The sequence below is a fragment of the Cherax quadricarinatus genome, chromosome 19 (assembly GCF_038502225.1).
Source record: "Cherax quadricarinatus isolate ZL_2023a chromosome 19, ASM3850222v1, whole genome shotgun sequence".
NCBI classification, from domain to species: domain Eukaryota; kingdom Metazoa; phylum Arthropoda; class Malacostraca; order Decapoda; family Parastacidae; genus Cherax; species Cherax quadricarinatus.
Genome location: NC_091310.1, coordinates 46,674,830 through 46,684,829, shown reverse-complemented (window position 1 = coordinate 46,684,829; position 10,000 = coordinate 46,674,830). Strand labels below are relative to the sequence as shown.

Below are 10,000 nucleotides of genomic sequence, written 5' to 3'. Positions count from 1 at the left end.
ACTGGTATATTAAACCAGCCTAGCCACCTGACCTCACTGGTATATTAAACTAGCCTCACCTGGGTATATTAAACTAGCCTAGCTACCTACCTCACTGGTATATTACACCAGCCTAGCTACCTGACCTCACTGGTATATTAAACCAGCCTAGCTACCTGACCTCACTGGTATATTAAACCAGCCTAGCTACCTGACCTCACTGGTATATTAAACCAGCCTAGCCACCTGACCTCACTGGTATATTAAACTAGCCTAGCCACCTGACCTCACTGGTATATTAAACCAGCCTAGCTACCTGACCTCACTGGTATATTAAACCAGCCTAGCCACCTGACCTCACTGGTATATTAAACTAGCCTAGCCACCTGACTTCACTGGTATATTAAACTAGCCTAGCTACCTGACCTCACTGGTATATTAAACCTCCAGGTAACCTGGCCTACTTTATCCGGAGTCAGGCTACATTTAGTGGGTGTCGCCTAGTACAAGTGAAGTAGAGTATGTTCATCATGCTGAGACTTGTTGTCGCCAGGCTAGTGCAAGTATCTTCACACCCAGACAAAAAAAAAACTTCATTGTCATATATTAATGCATTGTAAATTTAGATATACTTTATGGCCATAATTCTCTCTCTCCCCCTCCACTCTTCTCTCTGTCTCTCCTGTATATAATTATCACCCCACTGTGTAGTGATTTAGGTATCCTCATATCAGTTCCATTTCTCCCGTGTTTGGGGGACCATCCTGAAGGATGATAATAGTAACTCAAGTTTTACTGAAACGATACCCCTCGACACTCCAGTAGCTGCCAAACCCTTAATGAAGGAGCACTGCAGCAGGCCTACTGGCCCATGCTAGATATGTCCAAGTCACCTACTGGTCCAATCCAGTCAGGTCTGATATCATCTCTGATTATCGCCACTGCTCAGACCAGGCTGACAGATTTCAACACGACGTATGTGATCCATGCTGTGTGATGGAATATGACAGGGAAACAGCTGTCATGTATCCAGCTCTGCTTAATACAAAACCTCTCCCACCACCCATACCACGCCCGCATGTTGACCGCAGATGTTAGCTATAACTCAGCCTACCACGCCCACCGTCCCTACCCACTCCACACGCACACACACACGCACACGCACGCACGCACACGCACGCACGCACACACACACACACACACACACACACACACACACACACACACACACACACACACACACACACACACACACACACACACGCACGCTCACACACACATACACACACACACACACAGTATTTCTTCAGTCAAAGAGTTGTCAGGCAGTGGAATAGCCTAGAAAGTGACGTAGTGGAGGCGGGAACCATACATAATTTTAAGACGAGGTTTGATAAAGCTCATGGAGCAGGGAGGTTACCTGGAGGTTATTCCAGGTAAGAGAGAGAGAGGACCCAGTAGCAACCGGTGAAGAGGCGGGGCCAGGAGCTAAGACTCGACCCCTGCAACCACAAATAGGTGAGCACACACACACACACAAAACAAGTACCACTGTAGAAATGAGAAAAAATACCACTGCTGAGCTGGTTAGGTTAGGTCAAGTCAGGTCAGGTCAGGTCAGGTCAGGTCAGGTCAGGTCAGGTCAGGTCAGGTCAGGTCAGGTTAGGTTAGGTTAGGTTATGAAATAAAGGTTAGGTTAGGTCAGGTTAGGCTAGGTTATGAAGGGCTGGATCTGGTCTTGTTGCTATCTTTCTAATTAATGTTGATAAAAACTATGTTGAATTAGTAATAAGAATTAACAATCGGGCGTCTACTGCAAACTGAATTGTTTGCCATCTTAATGGCACTAAAGTTAACTTACTACACTGAGCTTGACTCTGTAATTCTTGCTGGTTCTGAAACATCACTGAGGGATCTTGACTCACATAATGAATCTACACAGATATTAAAACAATCCGGGAAAAATAAATTAATGTACAATTGTTATGGATTCCATCACACATTAGATTGCTCCTTCGTCATAAAGTTGATAAGTTAGCCAAGAATAAAAATACCCTGAAGGCATATAAAGACTAACTTTGATTTGCCTGCGTCTAGCATTAAGAATGATATTAGGAGGTAGGTAGAGAAGTAAATAAAGAAATTGAATGTTGCAGGAATGCAGTTAAAAGCCGGAGTAGATCTATAACCCACTATGACAACATGAACGTAGATAAGTTCGTTTATGGAACAACTTGCAAAGTGAACAAACAGACTAATGCAGTAGTAGCCAGATTTAGGCTTAGTTACAAGTACTTCCCCATCTTACCAAAGTTCTTGTCGCAACCTCGTACCTCGTACAAGCACTTCTGACAGTTTGGGAGACACTAGATGATGATCAAACCGAATAAAAAGTATGTGGCCAGCCCTATGGTCACTATCTTGAAAACTATGTGCTTTATTGTCCACTTATTGAGGAATACAGAGACAGACAGTATAACAGCCTATGTGGTAAGTCAAGATATCTTATAAAGCAAGTTTCCTAGATCTGCCTGTAACAGATAAGTTAACTGCATATATAAATCCAGGTGTACTCCTCAAAATCCTTTTGAGACCTAGTGCCTAGGCCTTTTGTGTATTCGTATGCTTTTGCGCTACCATCCACAGGATAGATACGGGGTGCACAATAAACTAGCCACTAAAGTGGCTAAATCTAGTCTAGGAACATATTTATTGATAGGAGAACAAGGGCCGCAAGAGTACGTAGAATTGCTCACACGTCCTGGGAAGTGTAGATGACAGAGCCAGGAGAGAGAGAGAGAGAGATAGAGATAGTCAACTTAATTTGATACCTAGAGCATACCAGCATCTCTCCATCCTCACGTTTCCACGTGAGGATGGGGAGATGCTGGTGTCTACCTGGAGGGAATTCCGAGGATCAACGCCCCCGAGGCCCGGTCCACGACCAGGCCTGCCGGTGGATCAAGGCCTGATCAACGAGGCTGTTACTGCTGGCCGCACGCAATCTAACGTACGAACCACAGCCCGGCTGTTTCGGCACCGACTTTAGGTATCTGTCCAGCTCTGTCTTGAAGACAACCAGGGGTCCACTGGTAATGCCCTTATTGCTGGTGGAAAGCTGTTGAACAGTCTTGGGCCCAGTACACTTATTGCGTTTGCTCTTAATGTACCAGTGACGCCCCTACTTTTCACTGCGGGTATGTTGCATCGCCTGCCAAGTCTTTTGCTTTCGTATGGGGCGATTTCTGTGTGCATATTAGGGACCAATCCCTCCAGAATCTTCCAGGTGTACATTATGATATATCTCTCTCGCCTGCGCTCCAGTGAGTACAGGTCAAGTGCTTCCAGGGGTTTGCAGTAGTTAAGGTATTTGATGGCCCTGGTCCTTCAGTTTTTGCACTAATCTCTTGTATGGAACTGTGTCAAATGTCTTCTTACAGCCCAAGAAAATGCAATCTACCCACCCCTCTCTCTCTCTTGTCTTACTGCTGCCACCCTGTCATAGAACTCCAGTAGGTTTGTGACACAGGATTTCCCGTCCCTGAAACCGTGTTGACTGTTGATAAGCTCATTTCTTTCTAGGTGTTCAACCACCCTTCTAATGATAATCTTCTCCATGACTTTGCAGACTATACATATCAGTGACACTGGTCTATAGTTTAGTGCTTCTTGCCTGTCTTCTTTTGTAAAAATTGGGACTACATTTGCTGCCTTCCATACCTCAGATAGTCGTCCTGTTTCGATAGATATGTTGAATATTGTTGTTAGTGGTACACATAGCACGTCTGCTCCCTCTCTCAGGACCCATGGAGAGATGTTATCCAGCCCCATCGCCTTTGAGGTGTCTAGCTCGCTCAGCAGCCTCTTCACTTCTTCCTCGGTTGTGTGTATTGTGTCCAGCACTTGGTGGTGTACCCAACCTCTCCGTCTTTTTGGAGTCCCTTCTGTCTCCTCTGTGAACACTTCTTTGAATCTCATGTTGAGCTCATATACTTATCAGTCGTTTCTTGTCATCTCTCGTCCTTCCTTTCTTCCTTAGCATGTGTGTGTGTGTGTGTGTGTGTGTGTGTGTGTGTGTGTGTGTGTGTGTGTTAGTTACCATTTGGTCCTAGGCACATGTCGATTAGACACTAGGCCTGTTGTATGTGCATGCGTGTGTATGTCTGTCCGTGTGTGTGTGTGTGTGTGTGTGTGTGTGTGTGTGTGTGTGTGTGTGTGTGTGTGTGTGTGTGTGTGTATGTGTGTATGTGTGTGTATGTGTATGTGTGTGTGTATGTGTGTGTGTGTATGTGTGTGTATGTGTGTGTGTGTGTACTCACCTAGTTGAGGTTGCGGGGGTCGAGTCCGAGCTCCTGGCCCCGCCTCTTCACTGATCGCTACTAGGTCACTCTCCCTGAGCCGTGAGCTTTATCATACCTCTGCTTAAAGCTATGTATGGATCCTGCCTGTGTGTGTGTGTGTGTGTGTGTGTGTGTGTATGTGTACTCACCTAGTTGAGGTTGCAGGGGTCGATTCCAAGCTCCTGGCCCCGCCTCTTCACTGGTCGCTACTAGGTCACTCTCCCTGAACCATGAGCTTTATCGTACCTCTGCTTAAAGCTATGTATGGATCCTGCCTCCACTACATCGCTTCCCAAACTATTCCACTTCCTGACTACTCTGTGGCTGAAGAAATACTTCCTAACATCCCTTTGATTCATCTGTGTCTTTAGCTTCCAACTGTGTCCCCATGTTGCTGTGTCCAGTCTCTGGAACATCCTGTCTTTGTCCACCTTGTCAATTCCTCTCAGTATTTTGTAAGCCGTTATCATGTCCCCCCCTATCTCTCCTGTCCTCCAGTGTCGTCAGGTTGATTTCCCTTAACCTCTCCTCATAGGACATACCTCTTAACTCTGGGACTAGTCTTGTTGCAAACTTTTGCACTTTCTCTAGTTTCTTTACATGCTTGGCTAGGTGTGGGTTCCAAACTGGTGCCGCATACTCCAATATGGGCCTAACGTACACGGTGTACAGGGTCCTGAACGATTCCTTATTAAGATGTTGGAATGCTGTTCTGAGGTTTGCCAGGCGCCCATATGCTGCAGCAGTTATTTGGTTGATGTGCGCTTCAGGAGATGTGCCTGGTGGTATACTCACCCCAAGATCTTTTTCCTTGAGTGATGTTTGTAGTCTCTGGCCCCCTAGACTGTACTCCGTCTGCAGTCTTCTTTGCCCTTCCCCAATCCTCATGACTTTGCACCTGGTGGGATTGAACTCCAGGAGCCAATTGCTGGACCAGGTCTACAGCCTGTCAAGATCCCTTTGTATTTCCGCCTGGTCTTCGATCGAATGAACTCTTCTCATCAACTTCACGTCATCTGCAAACAGTGACACCTCGGAGTTTATTCCTTCCGTCATGTCGTTCACAAATACCAGAAACAGCACTGGTCCTAGGACTGACCCCTGTGGGACCCCGCTGGTCACAGGTGCCCACTCTGACACCTCGCCACGTACCATTACTCGCTGCTGTCTTCCTGACAAGTATTCCCTGATCCATTGCAGTTCCTTCCCTGTTATCCCTGCTTGGTCCTCCAGTTTTTGCACTAATCTCTTGTGTGGTACTGTGTCAAACGCCTTCTTGCAGTCCAAGAAAATGCAATCTACCCACCCCTCTCTCTCTTGTCTTACTGTCACCATGTCATAGAACTCCAGGAGGTTTGTGACACAGGATTTCCCGTCTCTGAAACCATGTTGTCTGCTGGTGATGAGATGATTCCTTTCTAGATGTTCCACCATTCTTCTCCTGACAATCTTTTTCCATGATTTTGCATGCTATACAAGTCAGTGACACTGGTCTGTAGTTTAGTGCTTCATGACTGTCTCCTTTTTTAAAGATTGCGACTACATTTGCTGTCTTCCATGCCTCAGGCAATCTCCCTGTTTCAATAGATGTATTGAATATTGTTGTTAGGGGTACACATAGCGCCTCTGCTCCCTCTCTCAGGACCCATGGAGAGATGTTATCTGGCCCCATTGCCTTTGAGGTATCTAGCTCACTCAGAAGCCTCTTCTTCCTCGGTTGTGTGTACTGTGTCCAGCACATGGTGGTGTACCCCACCTCTCCGTCTTTCTGGAGCCCCTTCTGTCTCCTCTGTGAACACTTCTTTGAATCTCTTGTTGAGTTCCTCACATACTTCACGGTCATTTCTTGTTGTCTCTCCTCCTTCCTTCCTTAGCCTGATTACCTGGTCCTTGACGGTTGTTTTCTTCCTGATGTGGCTGTATAACAGCTTCGGGTCAGATTTGGCTTTTGCTGCTATTGTGATGTAGTCCAGCTGGGCTTGTGAGGTCTCTGGGGAGACCTAATTTAACCAATTATATGGTCACACCTTGCCTTGGCAAACGTCTGTAGCCACGCCCACGTCTGAGGTCTTTTGTTCTTGACGCCTCAGACCTAGGCGTCAGGTCGTACACGTGGTTGTGGAGGGTGCTTGGACCACCATAAAAGCCCAAGGAAGAGCTGAGTAGGGAGACTCGAGCGGAGCTGCTGCTGGGGTGCAGAGCTCCTGAGCAGAGACTTCGAGTGGAGCTGCTGCTGGGGTGCAGGGCTCGGGAGAAGGCTGCTGAAGTCTCTGGAGGAGACTGTTGGAGGCATTGGGCAGAGTACTGGCTTGGCGCATTTCTCGTGCTATATAGGTCTTGGGACCTGTGGCTTAGTTCCTGTAGTGAACTGTCCTCTGTGCTATATTGTAAGTTATATTCATTTTCGTCAAGTTGATTGTATTTCCCTGTCTCACTGCTTATGTGTACCATCCCATTTATCTAAACCACAATAATGTTCTCCTGTTCCCAAATATATTATTGTACAAAGACTTAATAATAAACTGTGTTTGAGTAGAATAGGAATTATTCACTGCCCACCGTTATTTATTCTTTTTTCTTATATTTTATTATGTTTATGTGAGTGAAGAGTGGGCGAGGCATATGTTAGTGAGTAGTGTAGAGTTAATGAGAGTGTCGTGGTGGTCACCACTGACCTGTCATTACCTACCTACCTCCGCTAATCATCTCACTCCTACCACCTCGCCTGCCTCTCCCCTCCCTACGATACCCCCTACTCCCATATTCCCCACTTATATCCGATTCAATCATTACCCCCCTACATGACATGGTGTCTAAGCGGTGGTGGTTCTTATTATTTATATAGTAGGAACCAGTCCCATGTGCCTTATTTTTGACTGCTCGGTTATACTTGTTATGCTACCATTTGCTACCACTTTTTTTTTTCTTGTGTGTGTAAAATCTAAAGTGAATATCTGTATGATATTACAATCCTAGTAACCTTAACTGTCCTTTTTTGACGGTGGGTCTGAATAATTTTTTGGGTGTAATATTATATTTGGTGGAGTTGGTTGTTGGTTTGAGATAAATGGTGGAGAATATCAGTATTTGGGTGAGACTTTTGGGGGAAGCAATTACTGGCCGAAATTGAATATTTACAGAGGAATGAGAAGTCACCCAGCCCGCCTTGGAAGACTTACCCACAACTGTCACCCATTGAAGAGTTGCCTATGATTGCTGTCCACCTGTGCCCAGTCACCCAGCTGATATGCCCAGTCACCCAGCTGATGTGCCCCAGTAGATGTATTGCTGCCTTGGTCTGTCATCCAGTGCAGTGGGTGTCTGTCTGCGTCACCCAGCCTCTGTGACCATCACCCACGGACCGCCAGTTACCCGCAGTTGCCAGGGATGGGTGACCGCACCTGCTGTTGATGACCTGAAGTGACCTCACCTCACCTCGAGCAACTGACCATAGCCTGCTACTGCTGATGTCGGCTGCTGTGATGCTGCTGAGATGCTGTAGCCGTGCTGCTATGCTGTGGCCGTGCTGAGATGCTGTAGCCGTGCTGCAATGCTGTGGCCGTGCTGTGTGCTGCTGTGATGTTGAGATGCTGCGGCCGTGCTGTGATGTTGAGACGCTGCTGCCGTGCTGTGATGCTGGGACCGTGCTGCGATGCTGTAGCCGTGCTGCGATGCTGTGGCCGTGCTGTGTGCTGCTGTGATACGGCCGTGCTATGTGCTGCTGTGATACGGCCGTGCTGTGATGATGGATATGCTGTGGCCGTGCTGTGATGCTGCGATGCTGCCTAGCTCAAGAGGAGATGGCGGTGATGCTGCAGTGGTGTGTGAGGGATTCTGGCTGGTGTGCCAGGACAGGAGAATCTACTATGAAGGAGTTGCCATCCTCGGAGATGTGGAAGGAAGTGAGCCGCGAAGATGGACTCCAGCTGCTGGGACCAGCCTGCTTTCAAGGGCGGTATGGAGGCGTATCCTGCCTTGCTGGTCGACCTGTAGGACCGGTATGCGGGGATGCCCTGCCAGCCATGAGAGACAATTGAGAGTGTGAGATGTCCCCAGCCTACTTTGACTTGCCAGAAGTGTTAGTGTTACCTGTGTGAAATAAGGTGACCTTGAATACGGTCCAGTGATTATGGCCGCCTTGTTTTATGAGGCCAGTGAATCCTAGTAGTGGCATAGGATAATGGAGGGTCTTAGCTGCGATGCCTGCCCTGTCTCGATTTTCAGATGTTGTAGTGTGCATGTGAAGTGTGCCGAAAATGCGACCTTGGTGGTCGTGAAGTGGTCCAGTTGCAGTTACTTGAAAGAATGCAACCCGTTGGAGCAGTTTTCCACGCCATAGAAGCCTAGAGAGGTTTGGCCCAATGGTTAACGTGCGAGGGTGACTAGCATTGGCTAGTGCATTTCTAGTAGAAGTAGGGAAGGCACTGGAGCCCGATATTTAGGTTTAAGGAGAAATGACGGGTAAGGAGGCTTTGCACCAGAAAGCGACTATTATGCTGGCCAACTGCCAGGTGTACTGATTATGCTGCCTTGTGGTAGTTGAGGAGGTTGAGGGAAATATAATTGTATTATGTATAATTTTGTCTTTGTATTGTAATAGATTTAAGGGATTAGGATTAAAATAGTCTAATAACTAGGACAAATTGTCCTAGTTCTCAGATATTTTAAATTGGGGGAGAAATACGCCCGACCAGGCGCAGGTCGACACGTGTTTGGAGGGTGCTTGACCACCTAAAAACCCCAAGGGAGCTGGAGGGGATAGCGGAGCTGCTGGGGGTGCAGAGCCCTGAGCAGAGACTGAGGGGGCTGCCGGGGGGCAGGGCCCGAGAAGGCTGCAAATCTCTGGAGGAACGTTAGGGATTGGGCAGAGTACTGGCTTGGGGATTTGGGGGATAGGTCTTGGGACCCGGGGTTAGTTCCTGAGTGAACTGTCCTTTGGGTATATTTGTTATATTCATTTCGCAAGTTGATTGTATTTCCTGTCTACTGTTTTGTGTACCATCCCATTTATCTAAAAACCCCAAAAGCCCTGTTCCCAAAATATTATTGTACAAAGATTAAAAAAAACGGTTTGGAGAATGGAATATTTCCCACCGTTATTTATTCTTTTTTTTATATTTTATTATGTTTATGTGAGTGAAGAGGGGAATATGTTATGAGGTGTAGAGTTAAAGAGAGTGTCGTTGGTCACCACTGACCGTCATTACCTACCACCCCCAATCATCTCACCCACCACCCGCCTGCCTCTCCTCCCCAGATACCCCTACTCCCATATTCCCACTTATATCCGATTCAATCAACCCCTACATGACACATGTCGTTTAATTGAGTTGGGGCCCCCCCTTCTTATCTGTGCATATTGTTTGGCTCACGACTGCTCTCCTTTTTCCCCCTGGGTCCTTTGCCTTTCATATTTCTTCCATTTCCCCAGCACACTTGGTTTTGCCTCCCGATCTTTTTGGGGGAACCATGGGGATCCTGGCTTTTCTTATTCCTGTTACCTTGGGTACAAAACCCCCTCAGCCCTTGCACATTGTTGCTACATATTCCATCATTCATTAACTGGCTTCCCGAGTTCTCTGTCCCACTGAACCTCATTCAGGAAGTTCCTTCCGTGTATCCCCTTTTCCCGTAGTTTGGGTTTTATTTGTCCTGGCCTTTTCCCGTTTTCCCCCACTTGT

General features: G+C 47.1%; 1 protein-coding gene across 3 annotated transcripts in view; it reads right to left on the bottom strand.

Annotated features, from left to right (window-relative positions):
- Positions 1 to 10,000, bottom strand: part of LOC128688398 (uncharacterized) — a 216,221-nt gene that overhangs the window by 44,390 nt on the left and 161,831 nt on the right. The gene's annotated exons all lie outside the window — the stretch shown is intronic.